Below are 18,343 nucleotides of genomic sequence, written 5' to 3'. Positions count from 1 at the left end.
TGTACCCAGATTTTCCTTATGGTTTTCCATCTATATGGGTCCTTGTGAAAAATGTTTTTTCTCTTTTCTTACCAAACTGAAAAGCTGATTATCCATTTACATCACAAGTTAGGATGATTCCTTTCTGTATTTAATGACATTGTTTAACTTAATAAATGCCTTCTTACCATTAAAATTAGTCTCATAGCCCAATTCTAACATTTTCATTTTTTTTCTTCCCTCAGAAATTTCACGAATTAAAAAATGGGTCCTTTATGTAGTCACAAATTTTGTATCATTCCAATGCTTCCAGACTTTTGGTAATTCTGTAATGAACATACAGCAAACCAGTATTGACAAGGATCATCTCCTAAAAAGATTCAAAATGTGGCAGTATCAGGAGAACATTGTACACAGTAGCATTGTTCTATGATCAACTATGATAGACTTATAGTGATGCAGATGATCCAAAACAATTCCAAAAGACTCATGATGGAAAATACTGTACACAACCAAAAAAGATCTATGGAATCTCAATGTAGCTTGAAATATACTAATTTCAATTTTTTTGTTTTTGCTTTCTTCTAGTTTTTCCTTTTGTTTTGATTCTTCTATACAATATTACTAATATGAATGTATGTTTAACATGATTGTACATGTATAACCCATAACAGATTGCTTGCTCTCTTGGGGAGGGAGGAAAGAAGAGAGGTAAAGAAAAAAACTTTGGAATAAAAAATTTTATAAAAATGAATATTGAAACCTATTTTCCATCTAATTGTGAAAAATAAAATACTATTACATGCAAAAAAAAGATTCAAAATGTGGGTTTATCATATTTTTGGTGTTGTAGCTATTCTATATTCTGCACTATCTATATGTGATACATCTTTCTTTGATTCAAACACATTCTGAGTTCTTCTGGCACACCTGTACTCATGAAATTTTCAATTTTTAAATTAACTCATTTTCTTTAGAGATGACTTTAGAGATTAATTCCTATATAGTGTCTTCTATTGTCAATTCATCAGGATTTTTTTGAGTGATAACTAGATTTGATAATTCATTAAATACTAATTGAACAGTTTCTTGGCATTGTTGTCAAAGTGCTGAATTTGGAGTTGAGATATCTCAACAGTAAATTAGGAACATTGGAATATATGCCTTTAAGGTCCCTTATAGCTCAAGATTTTCGATGCATTATTTTTCTGGTCTTATCTTGCTAATTATCATTTTCTATTTCTCCAAATCCTTTCTAGATCTTTCTTATACAGACAATTTATCTCCAATATCAGATGATCTTTATATATATTTTACATTGATTATATCCTTACTGAATGTACACACCAGGCTCCATTTTTATCAAGTAATTCTAGCATAAAAAAGTCTATTTAGCAAACTAACAATATTTAGTTAATCATTAAATATGAAGCATATACAATAATACACAGTGAAAATCTATATGTAATTGATATCTTTAAAATAAAATGGTAAAACAGGCCAATTAATGACTTTAATTACCAGTAGCATTTTCAGGAACTTTGCATTTATGATTATATGTCTTACAATGGGTTTAAAATGAAAGAGTCAGTATCTATAAGAAAAGAAAAAAAATCCCTCAAGCATCCCAAGAGAAATTTTGAAGGTACTGAGAGATGACACAACATGTAAAGCTTAGGTATGATGGTTACTACCTCTTTAAGTACTAAACTAATTTTCTTTATTAATTCCATTCAGGGTTCTAAGGCAATCAAGATGTATTTCTTCATAAATTAACAAAAATTTATAGTCTCTCATTAATTAATCAATCAGGTCTGAACTTCTACTTCAGTTTATTTTTAAAGCAGATAAACCTCTTTTCCCATCAGCATTTATTCATCAAATTTTCTAGTCTCATAGAATTAATAAATATGTTGCTGACTATAAATTTTAATACCATAAGAAATAATTCAAAAGAATTTATTAAGATATTTCAACAGTGTTTGACAGTGAAACCCATTAATGACCACAATACAATAATTTAGTTCTCTCAGAATAGCAGCTAAAGTCTCTTTTCAAGAATTTTTTCATAATGCTTCTTTGCAAGATTAAAATAATAATCTTTCCAGAAAATTCTCTTTGTTCTTTATCTGGAGGAGATAATCAGTCAATCACTTAATAAGCACCTACTACTTGGTAAGGACTATGCTTAGTGTTAAAGATAAAAAAGTAATCTGGAAACTGGAAACTGAGTACATGTCCATCAATTGGAGAATGGCTGAATAAACTGTGATATATGAATGTTATGGAATATTATTGTTTAGTAAGAAATGACCAGCAGGATGATTTCAAAAAGGCCTGGAGAAACTTACACAAACTGATGCTGAGTGAAATGAGCAGGACCAGGAGATCATTATATACTTCAACAACAATATAATATGATGATCAATTCTGATGGACCTGGCCAATTTCAGCAATGAGATGAAACAAATCAGTTCTAATGGAGCAGTAATGAATGGAACCAGCTACACCCAGCGAAAGAACTCTGGGAGATGACTAAGAACCATTACATCGAATTCCCAGTCCCTATATTTTTGCCTGCCTGCATTTTTTATTTCCTTCACAGGCTAACTGTACAATATTTCAGAGTCTGATTATTTTTGTACAGCAGAATAATGGTTTGAACATGTATACTTATTTTGTATTTAATTTATCCTCTAATATATTTAACATGTATTGGTCATCCTTCCATCTAGGGGAGGGGGTGGGGGGAAGGAGGGGAAAAATTGGAACAAAAGGTTTGGCAATTGTCAATGCTGTAAAATTACCCATGCATATAACTTGTAAATAAAAAGCTATTAAAACAAAAAAAAAAGTAATCTGGAGACATCCATAGTCTTAAGGAGCATCTCCAGCCATGAGAACTGACATCTATCCAGAATGATACTGTCATTCTTCTCCCACAGATGTCAAACTGCACCTGTCCAATATTCTATCCCCTTTTAAAATATGATAACAATTTTTAAGTCACTGTGGAACACTTGGAGAAGAAATAATTCTTAGTGATTGATGTAATCAATTAACTCTTGATTCTCTTCCCAAGAAGTCAGTATGATAGGGTAGGAAAAACACTGGGTTAAATGTTGAAAGATGTTCAGTCCTGTCTAAACACTGTCCCATACTTAACTGGGTTGACAATTAATTTAACTTGTCTGAACCAGGATCCTTACCTATGAAGTGAGAATAATAATACTAGACTATATGCTTGTCACCTTGGTGATAATGAAGTGAGAACATTAGTAGGGATGTTTCATATCATCTTAGGTACAAGCACATTCAAGATTGGTGTAGACCCGTATGGATGGCATAAAACAGAGGAATATTTTTGAAAGTGTAAAGGGGAATAGGGAAATAGGGATGAGGATCTTGATGCCTCCAGCTCCAGGACACAATCATGGTCTGATGCCCTTGACCTTTCCCCATTGGGGCTTTGAGTTCCAAAAGTTTGAGTGATCAACTAGATTTGATAATTCATTAAATACTAATTGAACAGTTTCTTGGCATTGTTGTCAAAGTGCTGAAGCTAAAGGATTTCAAGGTAAAAGTGAGAGGAAAATGAAAGGAGGCAGAGCAAGGGGAAAGTCATTGTGAAGAACCTTTCCCTGAAGTCAGAGTACAGGGTTCCAATAGTATATTCATTACATGAGCAAACATCTCCAAAGTAAAAAGCCTAAATTGATTCGGAGTGAAAGGGGATTCATGGCCTTCCAATCACCACACTTATAATAAATCTGTAAGTTTAGACTGTTTCTTTATGCTTTCAGGTTGTAACTTAGCATAAAGGTGTTTATGTTCTGATACTGATATCTATAGCTCTGTGATGCAGACTATGGCCAGGGAGGGGGTGGCTAAGGAAATAATAAGATGCCAATTTCAACAAATTTAATTGTTTCCTCCATCTTGTTTTCAAGGTTGGACCCGAATTGGAATCAAATGGAATGTACAATTCATGTTACATGCAAGCGATGATTTTTCTACTTTATTATCATTTTAGTTTGATTCAGATAAACTTAACACTAATAAAATAATACTCATACAGAGACATTTGATTAGCAGTTGTGAAGGGAAGAAAAGAGGTAATTAAGAAGTGGGGACAGAACTAAGAAATGTGATTGGTGGACACATTTGCACACTCTTAGATGAGCAATAAGAACCCACAATATGCTAATGAAGGGAATTGAACCAGTAGAAGGGTGATAATCAATTCTTCTTTCAATCATGACATACATAGCAAGCCTTGATGGTACTGGTGTACTGCAAATTTTTGACAACTGGCCCTCTGAAAGAAACAAGCCTAAAATATGTACACAAGATACTTTTAAGTTTAAAGTTCATTATTGATAATTTTTCATTACTTTTGATCAACAAAACAATAAATCAAACCATGATTTATGTTGCTTGCTGTATGAGATATAAATGCTCATATAGAAAATTCAATAATCAGGTCTTGTAAGCCAGTTCAAACCAATTTTGGCACTCTATTGCTTGTGACTGTATATATAAAATGCTTTGCAATAAGAAAAGTATTACTATTACTACTATTATCTTATGAAGATGAGAAAAACAGGCTATATTATAGTATATTTGTAATCCCTGATGTTTAGAGAGGTGAAGACTGTTATGCTTGAATCCAGTAGTTCTGAGCTGCAGTAAGGCTAAAACCAGTCAGATGTCTTGTCAGACTGTCTAGACAAGAGCAGACCAACTCAGATTGAAAAAGAAATTGAAGGGAGCCAACATGGCAGAGTGAAAGCAGAAATCTGCTTGAGCTCTCCCAGTTTCCCTTGAAAATCACATGAAAGCAAGTCTCTGAACAGAATCTGAAGGAATAAAACTATTCTTCAATTCAAGCTAGATTGGAAAAACTTCAAGAAAGGTCAGTTTCACTAGGGTAAAAAGAATGTTCAGCCCATCTCAGACAAACTCTGTGAAAGTGGGTGGGAGGATGAAATCATCAATGAGATGTTTGGTCCTGGATCAGTAGTAGAGCAGATCAGTGGGGCAGCCGCTAGTCCCAGCTCAAATAGCAAACTCTGAGAAACCAGGATGTTTCCAGAAAAGATCAAGCAAAGCTACAGCCTGCGAATATAAGGGGCCTCTGCTCAAAGCTAAGGCTCAGGACTGCACTGGAAGTTTGGGACAGTGACCCATTACTTCAGGAGCAGAGCTTGACCATAAAAAAAAAATAAGAAATACCAAAAGAAAAGGAAAGAAAAAAAGAGGAAAAAAACAGAAAATAAACTATAGAAAACTACTATAGTAACAGGAAAGACCAAAACAGCAACTTAGATGAGAACAATATATCCATATCATATCTCAAAGAGTGATATGAATTGGTCTCAAGCCCAAAGAGGCTTTTTGGATTTGCTCATAAAAGATTTTTAAAGACAAATAAGAGAGGTAAAAGAAAAAAGAGAAAAGAAATAGAGCTATGCAAGAGAAAAGCTTGGAAAAGAAAGGCAATTCCTTAAAAAGTAAAATTGGCCAAATGCAAAAAAAAAAATCCACTTAAGAAAACATTACCTTCAAAAGTAGAATTAACCAAATGGAAGAAGAGATACAAAAGTTAACTAAAAAAAAAACTGAAGAAATATGTCCTCTATAGCAAGCATTATTTGTAATGAAGAGAAGCTGGAAACATTCCCAATAAGATCAGGGGTGAAACAAAGATGCCCATTATCACCACTATTATTCAACATATTGGACTAGAAATGCTGGCTTTAGCAATAAGAAAAGAAAAAGAAATTAAAGGAATTAGAATAGGCAATGGGGAAATAAAACTATCACTCTTTGCTAAAGTTGTGAATGGTTTCTAGGAGTTTTTTACTTGATTCTCTAGGGTTCTTTATGTATACCATCATATCATCTGCATTTTTTGAATTGCTGTTATTATTTTTTTAAAAATATTACTTTTAGAGGCAGCTATATGATGCAGTGGATAGAGTGCCAGTCCTGAAGTTAGGAGGACCTGAGTTCAAATCCAGCTTTGACACTTAATACTCCCTAGTTGTATATCCTTAGAGAAGTCACTTAAGCCCAATTGCCTCAGCAAAAAAAAATTACTTTAAAAATTTATCAATTATCACTTTTATCACAATTATCACAATTTTTAACACAATTATCAATTTCTTCTGAAATGTGTTATAATGTTCAATTCAACTTCACTAAGAATTCAGATGGGTTAGGCTATAGTTAATTTTAAAAATCACAATACACTTAATAGTTGAATTTTTACCTCTGTTAGAATATTTGTTCCATGGTTCCTTGTCATTGGTGGAAATTATTGCAAATGTTTGCAGGTCTTAGGAAAGAAAAAAATGTTCAAAAATATGTAGAGAGAAAATCAGAAGCATAAAGTGTTAGAATTGGAAGGGAGATTGTAAGTCATTTAATTCACCTCCCATTCCTTCCAACCACCAACTTTCTAGATGAAGAAACTGAGATCCAGAGGAAATTTATCCAGAGTCATGCACTTGTTCTTGATTTTCTATTATAGAAAAATATTGTTGAAATATTTTTGAAATTGTGGAAACTATGGGAAAAAATGTTGAAGTCAATTTTAAAGGTAGGAATTTCTTCAATCCAGATTGCATGAAAACTGACCAGAAGGTCAGGAAGGATAGGTGCCAAGAAGATTGTGTGTGAAATTCATATTTTCTTATATTTTAATGATAAATGATTCCTTCATATTTTAACAGCAAGTCATGTTACCTAAACTCATGACATCACAGAAGAATGAATGAAGCATTGTTGAGTTCTTACTTTGTGCAAAGTACTGGAGATACAAAGAAAAGAGCAAGACAATCTTGGCTCTTTAGGAGATCATGTTTTGATGGAAGAGACAACACATATGGCAGTTGCAGTTCAGATGGAAGAGTGCCATGGTCCTTAGGGTACAGTGGCAAAGTGGATATAATTCCTTTTCTTTAATGTCATTTCTACTGATAAAATAAAATCTATTTCTGATATGGAACCATTTGATATTGTCAAAGACCTTGATAACAAGAACTTTTCTTTTCTGAGTCTTCAATAGACATGGCTATTAGTATCTTCAGGAATAGTTGCCAGGTTGCATCTCCATAAGCAGTTACCTCCCAGGATGGTGGTTGAGGACACTAGGCTGAAAGTGCTGCTATTCCAAAGGCTCTTGGAGTAAAAATGACTCCTAACTGAGTCTATAAGGGGTAAAAAATAATTCCATTTCCCATAGGACTTCTATAGTTCACATTGACTTGCAGTAGCATGAACTTCAATGTCCCTGGGTTTCTTCTCTATGAGGATATCTCTGCTTTATTCTTGTTCAATTCACTGGCTAATAGATCACAGGGCTTGTAATAACACCCAAATTTGAATGCTGGCTCTGACACATCAGAGTGTAGAACCCAATAATTGCAAGTTTTTTTTAATAGAAAAAAATAGCATAGTACTTAATATTTTATAATTTTAGAAGTTTTAAAAATAATCATTAAATCCTCACAAGGAAATCTATAATATGGGAGACACTATTATCCTCCTTTTATGTATAAGAATTTCAGAATCTGAAGGGATCTTATGGGTCATATAACCAAATCTAAACCTGACTAAGAATTCTTTTTATGACCTACCCTAGAACTGCCATCAGTTCTAGAATCTAAGAACCTAAGCTTTGCTTGGATAGCTCTAGGGAAAGGAAACCTAATGCCAAATATTTACTCCATTCTTTTGTAGGATCCTGCTCTAAGACCAACCTCAAATCATGCTATAAGATTGAGAACCTCAGAAAATGATAATCCTTAGGTCAAGGCATTTTGTGAATGCATGCTCCTGAAACTATAAATGACAATCCCCTACAAGTGCATTTTCTTTTAACTGATACAAGTCATTCAAACAAAGGTATTTAATAAAAGTAAAGTAACTACAAAACATTCCCCAGTAAACATAAGAAACATTATCTTACTAATATACACAATTTTCATAAAAAGTTACCAGATATATAAAATATCCTAATAGAAAGGCACATACATAATGAACATGTATGAGCAAGGCAGCTTATACCTTTAATACTTTAGGCCTGAGACTTTAATGTTCAGTCATTTTTTAGTCATATGGGACTCTTTGTGATCCCAGTTGAGGTTTTCTTGGCTAACATATTGGAGTGGTTTGCTATTTCCTTCTCTAGATAATTTTACAGATGGGGAAACCAAGGCAAACAGGATCAAATTAATTGCCTGGGATCATATAGCTAGCGTCTGAGGCTAGGTTTGAAGTCAGAAAGATAAGTCTTTCTAACTCCAGGCTTGGTGCTCTTTCCACTGTGCCACCAACTTGCTCCATGTTTTAAAACCCCATCCTTTCTTGTGGTACTTTCACACCACTTTCCCTGAAAATAGCATCTCTCATGCACATATTATTCCACTAGATTTAATGGGTGTGGTTCTCTCTAGAGTTCAATTCAACTCTGTCACTGAACTCTCTGGGCACTTTCCTTTTTTGAGCATAAAATCAATTGTGCCGAATTCTTTCATTGCAAGATATCATTGCACATGGGAGGTGAGACCCATCCTTGATAGTTTCTCCAAAAGGCACATAGGAAAAGGGAAATTCTGTGTCAGAGACTAGATTTTTTTCCTCCAAGTCTTGTTGACCCTCTTCTCAACTTCCAGATGATTTTCTTAACTTATTCCAGGGATGAATATATTAAAGTGTATTGCAAAGCTGGGTTTTCTTGTTTTTCTTTTCTTTTTTTAAAAGGTCATTGGGGTATCACTTATTTAGCCAATCGATGGCTAGCTGTCCATCAATTCCACCAAATTTGAAGGAATATATTCATGCCTCCTAAAAAAGCACTAACTTCTTTACACTTTTAAACACTTCTTTGCACTTTTCACATTTGCTTTATAGGCTGTGAATTGCCACTCCCTATTGTACAGCCTTTCCAATTTTCCAATAGGGCACTCCAGAACACTGTTTCACACCTTTTTATGAGTTACAAAATGATATGGTAATGAATATCTAAAAGAGTTTTATAAGGTTTAAATTCAACTACTCTATGTCTAAAGGAAGTAAAACCTTAGTTGTCTGCTATTATTATTGTCTCATTCTTCAATCTTATTGAGCTGAGAGACTCAAACAATCAGGGATGCCTGATCAATCTTACCCTTTTCTACACTTAGACACCTTATTCTTAAAGAAGTTTTTCTTCATATTAATTCTTAAATCTTCCTTTTTACAACCTCCACTCATTGCCTCATGTTTTGCCTTTAAGGTTCAGTGAGAATACATCTAATCTCTCTTTGATATTATAGCACTTTAAAATTTTTGAAGATTGGCTGTAATGTTCCCAGAGAATCCATTCTAAATCAGGCTAAACATGCCAAATTCCTTCATATGATATTATCTCAAGGCCCTCACTATCTTCCTGCTTGTTTATCATTGTCTTTCAAAAGATATGATTCACAGAATTGAACATATCTCAGATGTGATCTAATTAGCAAATGTCACCTTCCATGATTTGAACACTGTATCTCTAAATCTTTCAGTAGTACCTTGCATTGCTTTAGCTTTTTTTTTTTTTTTTTTTTTTTTTGGCTCTCATATCATTTTGTTGGCGCATACTGACATTTTAATTACTAAACTATCAGATTTATTTGTGATAAACTCATGAAAATAAGGAAACAAAAACTTGGAAATTCCTACTATCTTACCAAAGACCTTAAATTAGTAAATATTTGAACTATAAATCTAATTCAATTCTTCTGCTGCCAAGACCAGGGTTTTTTCCAGTTTGGCATTGGGCTTTAGTGGTCAGTTTTTTCTTTTTATGTCAGTCAAAAAGGCTAGGTTGGAGCTTCTGTTCTTTGCTTTCCTGTGCCTAACCCGAATAAAGAATTATGTCTATGGAGACATTGCTAACAAGGGGCTACAAAGACAAGGAAAGCTTTGTGTCATCCCTATGCATTTGGAAACTGAAAAGCTGCATCTAGAATTATGATTTCTAACTTGATAGGATACTACCCTAATTGCACTTCATCTAATTGAATGCATGGATGTAATCCAGAGTAGGGGGAAGCTATTGCAAGTTAATTTGTCAGGGTCATGTTTACATCTCTGTTTTTAATGCTAATATTTTTTTCAATCGAGATCTCCTTAATATATTGCAGTTATTGCAGTCTGTCAATAAGAGAAAAGTTGCTTTATTTTCACAAGTACAAGGCTTGTAATTTGCATAGATTTGAGTAAGCAGTGAAACCTAGTAGTTAATTAAATTCCATTCAATTTGACAACCATTTGTTAAGAGCCTGTTATATTGCAATATCATATTGTACATAATTAAATATCATATTGCAATGTGGATAAAAATGCCAAAATTAAGCAGTTCCTTGCCTGCAAGAGCTTATTTTTTATTGGAGGGATACAATATATGTGAATGTGAATACCTGCAGGATTTATGATAATGACAACTTAGGAGACTTCTGATGAACAATATGTACTAAAACTCATCTATGATTTGTGAACATTCCTAAACTGCTATTCTAGAAACATAGATATTAAATAATTTGTTCAGGATCACATAGATAGGGATCACTTGTTTCCAAATCTTTCTGATTCCAAGTTCAGGTTTCTTTCTATTATGCCATACTGTCTCTATATTTGCATATGTGTGTTAGATCAGTAAGCGAATAAGTACAAATTAAGGAGGGAAAGAAAGAAAAAAAGAGAGAAGGAGCATTAATGATGGGGGGTGGGTGGGAATCAAAGAATGATTCACACAAGAAGGAAGTTAAATATTCTGAGAGGAAGAAAAGGCAGTGGCTTCCAGGTGGGGAGGAAGACTGGTACAAATGCATGGAGGCAGAAGACAGAATATTGCATTTATAAATAGTTATCTATACTCTGAAGGACTTATAATGAAAAATCCTACCCATACCTTATTGTGGTAGGTTTTAATGACTGTTAAAATGAAATTAGTTTTCTCTTTCTCTCTCTGACTCTTTTTCTCTGTCTCATTATTTTTCTTGAGGTTTCTTTTAGGGAAAGGATCTATGTTTTCTTTTACAATGTGATTTTTATGGAAATGTATTGAAATATATATATGTATGTATACATACACATATATACACATGTATACACACACATACATACACACACACACACACACACACACACACACACATATATATATATAAAGAGAGAGAGAGAGAGAGAGAGAGAGATTGCCTAGGGATTTAAATGCCAGATAGAGGGGTTTGAATTGTGTGACAGAAGTAATGAACCACTGATTGTTTTTAAGAAGGGCAGTGATATAGTCAGATCAGTGTTTTAGATAGACTATTACTGAAGCAGCATGGATAATAGATTGATAAGAAAAGAGAGAAAACACAGTAATATCAGTTTAGTATCTATAATAGATTCATAAAATTCCCAGTGAGAGCTGAGAAGTTTTGATCTAAGGCAAAAGAATTGCAAATGGAGAGAAATGGATGGATGTGAGAGATGCTATTATGTAGGTAAAAGGAACAAGACTTGTCAACTGGTGGGATTCCACTGATTATTTTTCTTGACATCATCATGTCCAGAAACTTGGTATTCAAAATAAAGGGCCTTTTTCTTCTGTTGATTTGAGAAGGTAGATAATGGACCTTGGAGAGCTTCTCCTATACCTTCCACTTTTAAGAATAGGATCCCTGAAATTCTTCTCATCATTTCCTACCACATTATTATCCTGGAATTTATCATCTCTGTGAGTTCATCAATCTACAAGATGATATCAACTCAGAAATACATCTCATACCATTTTCACCTCAAATGCATGACTTTATCATGCCCAAAGATCAGGTAACCCTATTCTCTCTTTTAGCTTCTTTTTGTGTTTTTTTATTCTCCCTTATTACATTATGAGTTATTTGAAGATTAAATTGTTTTGTCTTTTATTGTGACCCAGTGCACAGACCAATGTCTGGAACATAGTAAGTGTTTAATAAATATTTATTGACTCTGACTCTGGAGGCTAAAGGAGAAGAAAGAGTCAATAATTACTTTGGTATTATGAACCTGAATGAATTGAGGGACAGTGATGACATAAGCAGAAAAAAAAGAATTTTGGAGGAGTAAGAGGAAGAGATAATAAGTGAAGATGGAAAAAGCAGAAGGAGAGACAGAGGGAAAGAGAAAGAGAGAGAGACAGAGAGAGACAGAGAGAGAGAGAGAGAGAGAGAGAGAGAGACAGACAGACAGACAGACAGAAACACAGAGAGAGGAAGGGGTGAAGGACAGAGGGATGGATGGAGGGAAAGAGGAAGGGACAGATAAACTAAGTCTTTGGGATAACATGAAATACAACACAAGATAAAAGTTTCACAAAATAATGTTGGATTAGTGAAATACTTAGAATTATCATTTAGCATCCATACCCACAGTCCATGCCATGTTTTAGGCATAACCACCACAACGCAGAGTAGTAGCATTGGAGGAAAGGATTCTTTTAATCTGTCAACAAAAGGGGGAGTTGCAGAAAAATAGAATAAAAGTACTTAAAGGTAAGAACTATAATGGGATGGGGAATTAAAATTTCAGTCATATTTTAGATGGGGAAACAAAAAGGTGCAATTAAAGAATGTTACCTTGCAAATAGAATAAGTCTCTAGAAAAAAAAAAGGAAATCTATAATTAGCTTTAATTGGGGAAAATGGATACAATAGAAGTGTTAGGTCTTCTGTCTCCCAGAACTGCATCCCAATCAAGGAAAAAGGGCCTTTTAATATGGAACAACTCCAATCATTATACACTGTTTTCTTCACAAATCATCATTTCTAAGGCTGATGCAAAGAAAAAAGTTCTACTAAAAACAAAGTCAATACTATGCTACATGTGTGTTAGTATGTGAAATACATAATCACAAATACACACAGAGATAGTGTGTGTAGATGAAATGAAATATAATAATATGGAAATAGGATAATGTAGATAGCTCAAATTTTTAGTGTATAATCTAAATATAGAAACAAGTAAAGGTTATAGTCTATGAATGAGAGATTTGAGTTAAAACCATATGAGAAGGGGAGAAAAATAAGGATAAAGATGAGCTAAATGAAAATTTTTTAAAGAGTGTCTCATTTATCACCAGGATATCACTATGAACCAGGGCTGGTTCAATATAAGGAAAACCATCAGCATAATTTACCATATCAATAACAAAACTAAGAAAAAAAATCATATAATTATCTCAATAAATGAAGAAAAAGTATTTGATAAAATACAACACTCATTCTTACAAAAAAGACCCTAGATATCATAGGAATAAATAGTTTTCCTTAACATAATGAATAACATCTATCTAAAACCATCAACAAGCATTATATGTAATGGGAATTATCTAGAAGCATTCCCAATAAAATCAGAGGCGAAACAAGGAGGCCCATTATCAGCACTATTATTCAATAGTGGTAATTTTATTCAGTAGTGGCATTAAGAGAAAAAAAAAGAAATTGAAGAAATTAGAGTAGGCAATAAGGAAATAAAACTATCATTCTTTGCAGATGCTTAGATGGCATATTAGAGCATTCTGGAGAAACAACTAAAAGATCACTAGAAACAATTAACTTTAGCAAAGTTGCAAGATTTAAAATAGATCTACAGAAATAATTAGCATTCCTATATGTTACCAACAAAGCTCAGCAGCAAGAAATAAAAAAAAGAAATCCCATTCAAAATAACTATAGACAATATAAAATGTCAGGGAGCCTACCTGCTAAGACAAACTCAGGAACTATGTGAACATAATTACAAAATACTTTATACACAAAAATAAAGTTAGATCTAAACAACTAAAAAATATCAATTGCTTGTGTGTAGGACAATATAATAAAAATGATAATTGTACTTAAATTAAGGTACTTGGTCAGTGCCATACCAAAATGCCTAAAAATGGTTTATGGAGCTAGAGAAAATAATAATAAAATTTACATGGAAGAACAAAAAATCAAGAATATCAAATAAATTAATGAAAAAAATACAAAGGAAGATGGCCTAGCCATAACATAGCTAAAACTACATCATAAAGCAGCAGTCTTCAAAATCATTTGATGCTGGCTAAGAAGTAGAATGTTGTATCAGTGAATTAGGTTAGGTACACAGGGCACAGTAGTGAATGACTATAAGTAATCTGATTCCCGCTTCTGAGATAAGAACTCACTATTTGACAAAAAATTTCTGGAAAAATTAGAAAATGGTATGGGAGAAATTAGACTTTGACCAACATCTCACAACTCTATACACAAGATAAGCTCAAAATGGGTTCATAATTTGGACATAAAGGGTGATATTATAAGCAAATTAATTGACAAGGGATAATGTATTTATCAGAAAAAGGAGGAATTTCCAGACAAAAAAGGAATTAGAGAACATTATGAAATACAAAATGGATAATTTCAATTACATTAAATTAAATTTTTTTGCACAAACAAAACAATACAGCTAAGATTAGAAGAGAAGCAGAAACAGCTTTTAAAAACTGTGTTTTTGATAAAGGCCTCATTTCTAAAATATATAGAAAACTAAGTCAAATTTATAAGAATACAAATCATTCCTCAACTAATAAGTGGTCAAAGAATAAGAACAGACAATTTTCTGATTAAAAAAAATTATAATGGTCTTCATGGAGAATCCTTGAGAGTTAACTAAAAAAACTGGCCAAAATTAATATTGATGAGCAATATCTTTGAAGCAAATTCCATGATAAACATTTGACATCAAGAATATATATATGTATGCATATACACACAAAATATTATGTACATCTAATATACATAATATATAAATATATATGTATGTATATTATATATATACAAATACATAGAGGAGGATGAGGAAGAGGAGGAGAAAGAGAAGAAGGAGAAGTGTTGGAATCTTTACAAACTGTTAAGCCATTGGAGTTGATAGAGACAATACTTATCTAATTTGGCATGGTTCAAGATGACTGATTTGATCTTAGAAAGAAATATTTTGGGCCAGAACTTGAAACAAGGTACTAAATGCAACATGTAGAAACAATGCTTGTGTTCACACCTTTAGAAAGCTCATAAGTATCTAAGTACTCAATGGAGTTAACACATTTGGGAGATTTCAGGGATTAGTATGAGATATCCAAATTCACACCTCCCTTAGGGCCAGAGAGCACTCTGGGGGATAACCCAGAATCCCTCTCTCTCCAGAAGGAGGAGTTAATCTTTGGGAGATTATATATATATATATAAGGAGCACTCTGGGAGGAAGCCTACAAGCCCTCTCTCGAGGCAAGAGCAATTCTTTGCATCTTCCATCTTGGTGCTGGCTGGAGTCTGAAGGACAAATCTTTGGATTTGGAGACATTTGGAGGGAGCTCTTGGAACCAAGCAGAGAGATAGGCCTCTGAGCTAACTGGTAATATTGAAGGACACAATAAAAGATCTGAACTTTTATCACCTGGCTGTGTTTTGGAAAAAGAACGCCACATTTTGGCACCTGAACAGGGAGTAATCATAGAAAGAAGAAACAGAGACATTAAGACCCTTCTCCAAAAACAAAAGAAAGGGGGAGCCACAGGTAACCTTAGAGAACTTCTAAATTTAGTTCTCTATACCATTAATTTTTTAATTTTTTGATAAAGATGCACTGGCTCCAGCAGACAGGTTTTATAACCCACCAGAAGAGCAGTGTCCAGTGCGAGCATTTCCACTATCTTTAGATAATCGTCAGGTGATGTGGAGAGGTCCAGAAAGTGGTGAATGGAAGGGACCAGATAGGTTAACTGCTTGGGGAAGAGGGTTTGCTTGTATCTCCACAGGAGGAGAAGGAATCAGATGGGTGCCAACCAGCCATATTTGCCTTGTCCATCAGAGAGAAACAGAAAAAGAGAAAAACCTTAAAACAAAGGAGAAGATATAAGAAACATCTGACACTGAAGGAGCATGGCTGACCATGAGACTGTTAAAATAACTTTTAAATCTTCAGGAATCATTGGATTTCTAACACAAGATGAGACTCTTTCAATTCTTGAAAACCAGCAAGAATCATTGGATTCCTTGAGATGAAAAATTGTTGATGAGACTATTGCAGTACTTCTAAGCTTACAGAAATTATTGGATTCCTGGCACATGAACTAATGGACAATGGGTTCCTTTTGGACTATTTTTAGGACTTATGGACATGTATAATTTTGTATGTTGGTTCATGTTATGAAAAATTGTTTACTTCAAACTTACAGGAATTATTGAATTCCTGGCACATGAATTAATGGGCAATGGGTTCTTTTTGGACTATTTCTAGGACTTATGGACATGTGTAAATTCTTCATGTTGATTTATGTTATTTGTTAACATTACTACTAACCTGTGTTATATTGCTATGTGCTTATGTAACTATGTGTAATGCCTCCCATATTGATGGATTTATGTACACCTTGTTTCATACCTGTTTCAAGTGAGCCCCTTTAGAAACCTGCTAATCTGATTTGATTTTCTATTTCTTTTGGTATTTTCATCTCCTTTCCTGAGATGGCAAGGATGGCGTGACCACCTTCTTTTTATGGTGTTTTCACTCCTTTTTGAGCAGTCAGGGAAGGCGTGATCACCTTTTTGGAGTTCTCACCTCCTTGAGAAGTCAAGGAGGTTATGACCACCTATGTTCTAAATCAAGAGAAAAGGGGAGATGTTGGAATCTTTACAAACTGTTAAACCATTGGAGTTGATAGAGACAATAATTATCTAATTTGGCATGGTTCAATATGATTGATTTGATCTTAGAAGGAGGTAATTTGGGCCAGAACTTGAAACAAGGTACTAAGTACAAATGATAGAAATGATACTTGTGTTCACACCTTTAGAGAACTCATAAGTATCTAAGTACTCAGTGGAGTTCACATGTTTGGGAGATTTCAGGGATTACTATGAGATATCCGAATTCATACCTCCCTTAGGGCCAGAGAGCACTCTAGGAGATAATCCAGAATCCCTCTCTCTCCAGAAGGAGAAGTTAATCTTTGGGAGATCATATATATACAAGAAGCTCTTAGAGCTTGAGAGAGTTACTTGGAACATTCCCAGGGGTCAGAGAGGTACACTCTGGGAGGAAGCCTACAAGCCCTCTCTTGAGGCAAGAGTAATTCTTTGCATCTTCCATCTTGGTGCTGGCTGGAGTCTGAAGGACAAACCTTTGGATTTGGAGACATTTGGAGGGAGCTCTTGGAACCAAGCAGAGAGATAGGCCTCTGAGCTAACTGAGCTGTATTGAAGGACACAATAAAAGATCTGAACTTTTGTCACCTGGTTGTGTTTTGGAAAAAGAACACCACAGAGAAGAAGGAAGAGGAGGAGGAGGAGAAGGAAGAAGAAGCAGGAGGAAGAAGGAGGATGGGAAAAGAAAACAGTATGCAAGGAAGTATATTTAGTACACATATAACTGAGTGTGGATGGGAAGAATGGTAGAAAAGATTAGAAATCAAAATCTAACACTGTTGTTTACAAGATACACTTGTAATAGGAAGACACACAGTTAAATTCAGAGGCTGGAACTGAATGAATTCTGTTTCAACAGAAGTAAAAAAAAAAGGAGGAATAGTAGTCATAATCTTGGGTCTTAGAAAAGAAAAAGCAAAAATGGACCTAAATAAAAGGAAAAATCAGGGAAACTAGATTTTGCCACAAATTACCATAGAAAATGGATAGATAGGTACTCTAATAGATAATGGGCTAAGCCTAGAATCAGAAGGATTTGGATTCAAATCTAATCTTAAATGCTGTGTGATCCCCTGCAAGTCACTTAATTCTTTTTGTCTCAGTCCCTCATTTGTAAAATGAGCTGAAGAAGGAAATGGCAAACCATTCTTGTAACTTTGTTAAGAAAATCTCAAATAAGGAGTAGCTAGGTGGCTCAGTGGATAGAGCACCAGCCCTGAAGTCAGGAGGACCTGAGTTTAAATCGGACCTCAGACACTTCACACTTCCTAGCTGTGTGACCCTGTGCAAGTCACTTAATCCCAAGTGCCTCAGCAAAAAAAAAAAAAAAAAAAATCTCAAGTAGGATCATGGAGAATAGTTCACAATTGAAATGACTCAACAACAACAAGAAATCATAGACAATGAAGCAATATAAAATATTTTTAGCCCAAGTTTCTTTATTAAAGTGTCATTTCTCAAATTTATAGAGAATTAAAGCAAATTTGTGTAATGGGCTGAGGTTTGAGCTGATGCACTGAGGTCCCAAGTACATGAGGCTAGATAGTAATTGGGCTATACTCTATTAATATACATGATTGGATTAAGAATGGTCCCTGCCCACTCTCCTTGCAAGTCCTGATGTGTTGTATAGGAAA

The sequence above is a fragment of the Sarcophilus harrisii genome, chromosome 5 (genome assembly GCF_902635505.1).
Source record: "Sarcophilus harrisii chromosome 5, mSarHar1.11, whole genome shotgun sequence".
Lineage (NCBI taxonomy): Eukaryota > Metazoa > Chordata > Mammalia > Dasyuromorphia > Dasyuridae > Sarcophilus > Sarcophilus harrisii.
The sequence above is the reverse complement of the archived record's forward strand: the minus strand, read 5'-3'. Positions refer to the sequence as shown.